Here is an 8,284-nt window from a genome sequence, read left to right as displayed (position 1 = left end):
CTCTTCACAGATGAAAGCAGGTTCACACTGAGCACATGTGACAGACGTGACAGAGTCTGGAGACACCGTGGAGAATGTTCTGCTGCCTGCAACATCCTCCAGCATGACCGGTTTGGCGGTGGGTCAGTCATGGTGTGGGGTGGCATTTCTTTGGGGGGCCGCACAGCCCTCCATGTGCTCGCCAGAGGTAGCCTGACTGCCATTAGGTACCGAGATGAGATCCTCAGACCCCTTGTGAGACCATATGCTGGTACGGTTGGCCCTGGGTTCCTCCTAATGCAAGACAATGCAAGACCTCATGTGGCTGGAGTGTGTCAGCAGTTCCTGCAAGAGGAAGGCATTGATGCTATGGACTGGCCCGCCCGTTCCCCAGACCTGAATCCAATTGAGCACATCTGGGACATCATGTCTCGCTCCATCCACCAACGCCACATTGCACCACAGACTGTCCAGGAGTTGGCGGATGCTTTAGTCCAGGTCTGGGAGGAGATCCCTCAGGAGACCATCTGCCACCTCATCAGGAGCATGCCCAGGCGTTGTAGGGAGGTCATACAGGCACGTGGAGGCCACACACACTACTGAGCCTCATTCTGACTTATTTTAAGGACATTACATCAAAGTTGGATCAGCCTGTAGTGTGGTTTTCCACTTTAATTTTGAGGGTGACTCCAAATCCAGACCTCCATGGGTTGATACATTTGATTTCCATTGATCATTTGTGTGTGATTTTGTTGTCAGCACATTCAACTATGTAAAGAAAAAAGTATTTAATAAGATTATTTCATTCATTCAGATCTAGGATGTGTTATTTTAGTGTTCCCTTTATTTTTTTGATCAGTGTATAATAAGAACTAACTGAAACAGCAATAGGCAAGGCATATTGACATGGGAGAGAGGCATAAAGCAATCACAGGTGTTATTAGAGAGAGCTAAGACAACAACTGGTAATGGCGATAAAGTTTGGGCTGAGGCTAAACAGAACAGGGTACCGTGTAAAGGAACAGTCCAGCAGGCATCAGCTGTGCAGCTGAGTGATCATAAGGTCCAGTGAACAGCAATATGTGAGTCCGAGAGCAGTTCAAATTGGTGCTTCAGCACAGCGAGCAGGAAGCACGGTTGTTGTTTGCGCGATGCTAGCGGGCCGGGGCTAGCAGATGGATCTTCGTGGTCGTCGCAACTGGAAGCCTGTTGAAACCACAGACGATTACGTTGGCAGACCAGTCGTGATGGATCGGCAGGGCTCCGTGTCGACTCTAGGAGGTCCCGTCCGGTTGACAGAGAGGTAGATAGCCGGGAGATGTGCCTGACTCAAGGCTAGCTCAAGGCTGATTAGCCAACAACAACGTTCATTTGGTTGCAGCTAGCTAGTTGCAATTATCCAGTGTTAAAGGTCCAGTGATTCAGTGATTCCGGCAGAAAATCAGATAGGTTCTGGGTCGATAACGCGCTGTGCAGACAGTGCAGACTGGCCGATAACAGTCCAGGCTAGAGCTGGCTGGTAGGTAGTGGAGGCCACGGACAATGGAGAAAAGCCGCTAACGGTGGCTAATAGCAAGTAGCTAGTTAGCTGGTTAGCTGGCTACTCCCGTCCGGTAGACAGAGAGGTGATAGCCGGGGCTAGCTCAAGGCTAACTGGTGCTTCGGGGGCAGTAGTGATTAGCCTACAGCAACATCCATTCGGTTGCGGCTAGCTAGATCCGGTGTTAAGGTCCAGTGATTCAGTTATTCCGGCAGAAAATCCGATGTTCTGGGTGAAAACCGCTAACGGTGGCTAATAGCAAGTAGCTAGTTAATTAGTTAGCTGGCTGGCTAGTTTCAACTGCTCATTGTTTGTTGGAAATATCATTAATATTTTCCATGACAACATGTGGAGCCTCGAAAATAGAATTAGAATTTATAACAAAGTCAAAAACAAACATCAGCTGTTAGCTAGACAAGTTGTTGTATTTAGACATTTTGTGGTTGGAATTGCAATATGTATTTAGTTTGAGAATTTAGACGTGAGCTAGCAACTCGACAGACAGGTGCGTTCAGTTCGCTGAATGTTTCCTGCGCTATGCGGAACGGTTTGTACTGAACGACACGTTACCCCAAAACGTTCTTGAACAGGGCTGCGTTCAGTATGTTTTTACGTTCTGGAACATTCAATTGAACGGAAACGGTGATGTACTGAACAACCAATTGAAAAACAGGGAGGGGTTGGGGGACGCTGTCAGCATGGCCACTGTCCTTTAAATACGTCACTCATTGCTTCAAGCCACACCTCGCCACACCCACCAAATGGTAGCAAATGTACCTCAAAGTCTGTTCAAGAGCGTACAAGATCATTTTAGGGAAAAGTGTCATTCAGTACAAACTATTCCGCAACGTAGCAAACGTTCAAGCGAACTGAACACACCAAAGACTTTGAGCTACAGTGCATTCAGAAAGTATTCAGACCCCTTGGCTTATTCCACATTTTGTTACGTTACAGCCTTATTCTAAAATTGATTTTAAAATAATTTCCCACAAAATCAATCTACACACAATACCCCATAATGACAAAGCAAAAACAGGTTTAGAAATGTTTAGAAACTGAAATATGACATTTACTTAAGTATTCAGACTCTTTACTCAGTACTTTGTTGAAGCACCTTTGGCAGTGATTACAGCCTTGAGTCTTCTTGGGTATGACGCTAAAAACTTGGCACACCTGTATTTGGGGAGTTTCTCCCATTCTTCTCTGCAGATCCTCTCAAGCTCTGTCAGGTTGGATGGGGAGCGTTGCTGCACAGCTATTTTCAGGTCTCTCCAGAGATGTTCGATCGGGTTCAAGTCCGGGCTCTAGCTGGGCTACTCAATGACATTCAGAGACTTGTCCTGAAGCCACTCCTGCGTTGTCTTGGCTGTGTGCTTAGGGTCGTTGTCCTGTTGGAAGGTGAACCTTCGCCCCAGTCTGAAGTCCTTAGCGCTCTAGAGCAGGTTTTCATCAAGGATCTCTCTGTACTTTGCTCCGTTCATCTTTCCCTCAATCCTGACTAGTCTCCCAGTCCCCACAGCATGATGCTAGCACCACCATGCTTCACCGTGGGGATGTTGCCAGGTTTCCTCCAGACGTGACGCTTGGTTTTCCAGGCCAAAGAGTTCAATCTTGGTTTCATCAGACCAGAGAATCTTGTTTCTCTGGTCTGAGAGTCCTTTAGGTGCCTTTTGGCAAACTCCAAGCGGGCTGTCATATGCCTTTACTGAGGAGTGGCTTCCCATCTGGCCACTACCATAAAGATCTGATTGGTGGAGTCCTGCAGAGATGATTGTTGTTCTGGAAGGTTCTCCCATCTCCACAGAGGAACTCTGGGGCTCTGTCAGTTACCATTGGGTTCTTGGTCACCTCCCTGACCAAGGCCCTTCTCCCCTGGTTGCTCAGTTTTGGTGGTTCTAGGAAGAGTCTTGGTGGTTCCAAACTTCTTCCATTTAAGAATGATGGAGGCCACGGTGTTCTTGGGGACCTTCAATGCTGCAGAAATGTTTTGGTACCCTTCCCCAGATCTGTGCCTCAACACAATCCTGTCTCGGAACTCGACGGACAATTCCTTTAACTTCATGGCTTGGTTTTTGAGCTGACATGCACTGTCAACTGTGGGACCTTATGTAGACAGGTGTGTGCTTTTCCAAATCGTGCCCAATCAATTGAATTTACCACAGGTGGACTCCAATCAAGTTGTAGAAACATCTCAAGGATGATCAATGGAAACAGCATGCACCTGAGCTCAATTGAGTCTCATAGCAATACTTTTTGTTATATATAAATGTGCAACAATTTCTAAAAACCTGTTTTAACTTTGTCATTATGGGGTATGGTGTGAAGAATAAGGCTGTTACGTAACAAAATGTGGGAAAAAAGGGAAGGGGTCTGTTATGATGAGTTTCTGGTATTGAGAAGTTCAGGATGCAAGAGAGCAGTCGACACTCAGATGGAAGTTTGATTTACATTTATTTCAGTACTGGATCATATAATAAGACAAACGTGCTTTGCCTCTTATCATATGAATGACTTCCTTACCACATATTTCAACTTATATAATGCCCTTCCAACCTACTTTTATCATACCCAGTTGCTAACTATTACTAAACTGCCACTCACCCTAACCCTACATATCATTCCTCTCCTTGGTGTCGTGTGGCACCCTAGCCAGGCCATTCCATCACGCACCCATCCTAAGATTAGCACCAGTGGCCCCAAATCTATCTTGGCACACTGACCTTCTTTTCCTCACTCGTGATACCACTAACACATGGTGTGTCCCTGTTCATTGTCACTCATTCAGCTTAGGAGTTTACACACCTTAATGAATATTTTATCACAAATCCTCATATCAGGGTCTGAATACTTTCCAAATGCACTGTACGTTTGCTCCCGTTTGGTGGGTGTGCCGAGGTGTGGCTTGAATCAATGAGTGACGTATTTAAAGGTGACAGCGTTCCCCAACCCACAACCAACCCCTCCCTCCCTCCCTCGTTCAGTACAAACCATTCCGCAACATAGCAAACGTTCAAGCGAACTGAACGCACCTCAGGATCAAATCCTCTGTTTTTTTATACAGTATGACTTTACGCGCATAAAAACTGTTTATGGAAACGTGTTTATTATGCCAAATACTTCCCAATATTACACAGAGTTATTGATCAATAAAGCTCACCCATGTTGATGTTGTCCATTGACGTTCTTGAAACTGAAGGAGCCTCAGTCAAACACACAAACCAAGCAATGTGATGTCAGAGGACTTACTCCTCCCTGTATATATGGTCTATTGCTGCGTTCATAACCATGTGGGAAGTGGGAATTTACCACACGAAAGGGAAAAATCCACTTGAACGGCCCCTCCAATGGGTAATTGATAGTGGGAAATTCGTCTATCATCCCGAGCTCTGAATTCTCCCACATGGTGACCTCTGATGTCACCGGTCACCTATTAAGGAAATGACCTCGATAAGTTTTATTGTTGCAGTTAAAATGCAACAAAATATTATTTATAAAAAGCAATCTAATGTGGTTTTTGAACACTATAATTTGTTTGCAAGCATGATAGCTGTACTTTTAGTTTCTCAACGAGTTCAAACCACATGAATGCATTCAACTAGTATTTACAACTGTTAAATTCCCACCTCCCACTTGGTTATGAATGCAGCGTATGGCTCCTTCCCAAGCAGCCTGTTTCCTGATGCTTCCCAACAGGGCTGGGTTTCCCAAAAGCATCATAGCACTAAGATCATCTTAATTCCATTAAAACTAAATGGATGAAAGGTGATCTTAGTGCTACAATGCTTTTGGGAAACTGGAGATCATTTATGTTTAGAAATACAACAAAATTATTTGTTTATGATAATTTATGATATTGAAAAAGTCCTCTCTGAGAGACAAGGTTTTCCAATCTCTCCCCAAATGTTCCCTAGGTGTGTGTTGTTCTTCCCAGTGGGCATACAACGTTATAAAATACGTATTTTTCTGGTTGAAATCTGGTATGCACTTCATATAACCGATCAGAATCACATCACGATCGAATCAGATCACAACCAGATTAAGACGTCTTTATCATGACGTCTTTTTGGGGGGGTGCTGAGGAGTATTTCTGTCTGTAATAAATCCATTTTGTGGGGATGAACTCATTCTGATTGGCTGGGCCTGGCTCCCCAATGGGTGGGCCTGGATCCCAGGCCCACCCGTGGCTGCACCCCTGCCCAGTCATGTGAAATCCATAGATTAGGGCCTAATGAATTTATTTCAGTTGACTGACTTCTTTATATGAACTGTAAATTATATGAACTGTATCTTTGAAATTGTTGCATGTTGCGTTTATATTTTTGTTCAGTGTATATAAACATGTGCATAGTATTTGTGGGCCATACACTCATTGGATATAAGACACGAAAACCATTACAACTGGAGTAATGTTCTTTTTCAGCAGGGTTTGCATGATTCAGCTTAGCACAGTTGGCAAACAACAGCTGGCAGAGCGCACCAAAGCGGTTTAGGGTCTCATGGCATACTGTAGTCAACATTCTGGGCTCGGGCCTATTTAGTTTGATATCAAATAAAATAAAAAGTTATTGGTCACATGCCGAATACAACATGTGTAGACTTTACCGTGAAATGCTTACTTAGGAGCCCCATTCTCAACAATGCAGAGTTAAAAATAGGAAATAGGAAATAGTAACACAAAATAACAAGGCAATATACAAGGAGTACCAGTACCGAGTCAATGTGCAGGGGTACGAGATAGTGGAGGTAATTGAGGTAATACATTATGTACATGTAGGTAGGGGTAAAAGTGACTAGGCAATCAGGATAGATAATAAACAGTGTTCAGCAGCGTATGTGAAGAGTGTGAAAGTGTGTCTGTGTGAGTGTGTGTGGGGTCAATATGCATGTGTGTGAGCGTATGTAGTGTGTGTTGGAGTGTCAGTGTAGTATGTATGAGTGTGTAGATAGAGTCTAGTGAGTGTGCATAGAGCCAGTGCAAGGGAGTTTGTTGAAAAATATTAAGTAAAAAATAAAAAGGGTGTCAATATAAATAGTCCGGGTGGCCATTTGATGAACTGTTCAGCAGTCTTATGGCTTGGGGGTAGAAGCTGTTCAGGAGCCTTTTGGTCCCAGACTTGGCGCTCTGGTACCACTTGCCATGCAGTAGCAGAGAGAACAGTCTATGACTTGTGAAAGACTCCAGCCACCCAATGTTTAGGGCCTTTCTCTGACACCACCTGGTATAGAGGCCCTAGATGTCAGGATGTTTGGCCCCAGTGATGTACTGCGCTGTACGCACTACCCTCTGTAGTGCCCAGTGCTTAATTTGTAAATTGGGAAGTGCCGGAACAAAAAGTAAGCCCGAGAGAGGGGTGACCTGGGTGGCTCTTAGGTACCTGAACACATTTTTTATAGCCTAGGGTTCAGGAAAAATTTCAACGAATTTCATGCAATTCTACATAATTTTAGATGACTGGATACTTATTTAATACCTCACAAATGATCGAAATGACAGGGTACTTTGACACTGACAAACTGAGTATCTGAAATCAATCAAAACGACCTTGTGGAGGAAATTATAGTCCTAAAAAATATTTCCAGCTTCACTGACTCACCCAATGATGCGCAGCTCACTCGTGCCAAAAGCTTATCTCTCTTGTTTTACTTTGTAAAACAATGCTGTTCACTCAATAGGCCTATTTGGAAGTTGATAACTTGGTAGCCTACAGACAGATTAGTCTTCTCTTTTCAGCAGGATCCATTTGCTTTCCAACCTGTGTTTTCCCTTGATTGTATTTTAAATATTGCATCAAGCGCTATGATGAAACTGGCTCTCATGAGGACCGCCACAGGAATGGAAGACCTAGAGCTACCTCTGCTGCAGAGGATAAGTTCATTAGAGTTACCAGCCTCAGAAATTGCAGACCAAATAAATGCTTCACGGAGTTCAAGTCACAGAAACATCTCAACATCAACTGTTCAGGGGACTGTGTAAATCAGGCCTTCATGGTCGAATTGCTGCAAAAAAAAACACTACTAAAGGACACCAATAAGAAGAAGAGACCTGCTTGGGCCAAGAAACACAAGCAATGGACATTAGACCGGTGGAAATGCGTCCTTTGGTCTGGAGTCCAAATTGGAGATTTTTGGTTCCAACCACTGTGTCTTTGTGAGACTTGGTGTGGGTGAACGGATTATCTCTGCATGTGTAGTTCCCACCGTAAAGCACGGAGGAGGAGGTGTTATGGTGTGCTTTGCTGGTGACACTGTCTGTGATTTGTTTAGAACTCAAAGCACGCTTAACCAGCATGGCTACCACAGCATTCTGCAGTGATACGCCATCCCATCTGGTTTGGCCTTAGAGGGACTAACATTTGTTTTTCAACAGGCTGTGTAAGGGCTATTTTACCAAGAAGGAGAGTGATGGAGTGCTGCATCAGATGACCTGGCCTCCACAATCCCCCGAAATCAACCCAATTGAGATGGTTTGGGATGAGTCGGACCGCAGAGTGAAGAAAAAGCAGCCAACAAGTGCTCAGCATATGTGGGAACTCCTTCAAGACTGTTGGAAAAGCATTAACGGTGAAGCTGGTTGAGCGAATGCCAAGATTGTGCAAAGCTGTCATCAAGGCAAAGGGTGGCTATTTGAAGAACCTCAAATATCAAATATATTTTAATTGACTGGTACTGTATAAAAAATAAATAATAATGGCATTTTCCTACCAGTTTGCGACCAGAGTAAGAAGTCATAAAAAGACGCCATATTGACGTCTTTTCAACCAGGTT

The sequence above is a fragment of the Coregonus clupeaformis genome, chromosome 25 (assembly GCF_020615455.1).
Source record: "Coregonus clupeaformis isolate EN_2021a chromosome 25, ASM2061545v1, whole genome shotgun sequence".
Lineage (NCBI taxonomy): Eukaryota > Metazoa > Chordata > Actinopteri > Salmoniformes > Salmonidae > Coregonus > Coregonus clupeaformis.
The sequence above is the reverse complement of the archived record's forward strand: the minus strand, read 5'-3'. Positions refer to the sequence as shown.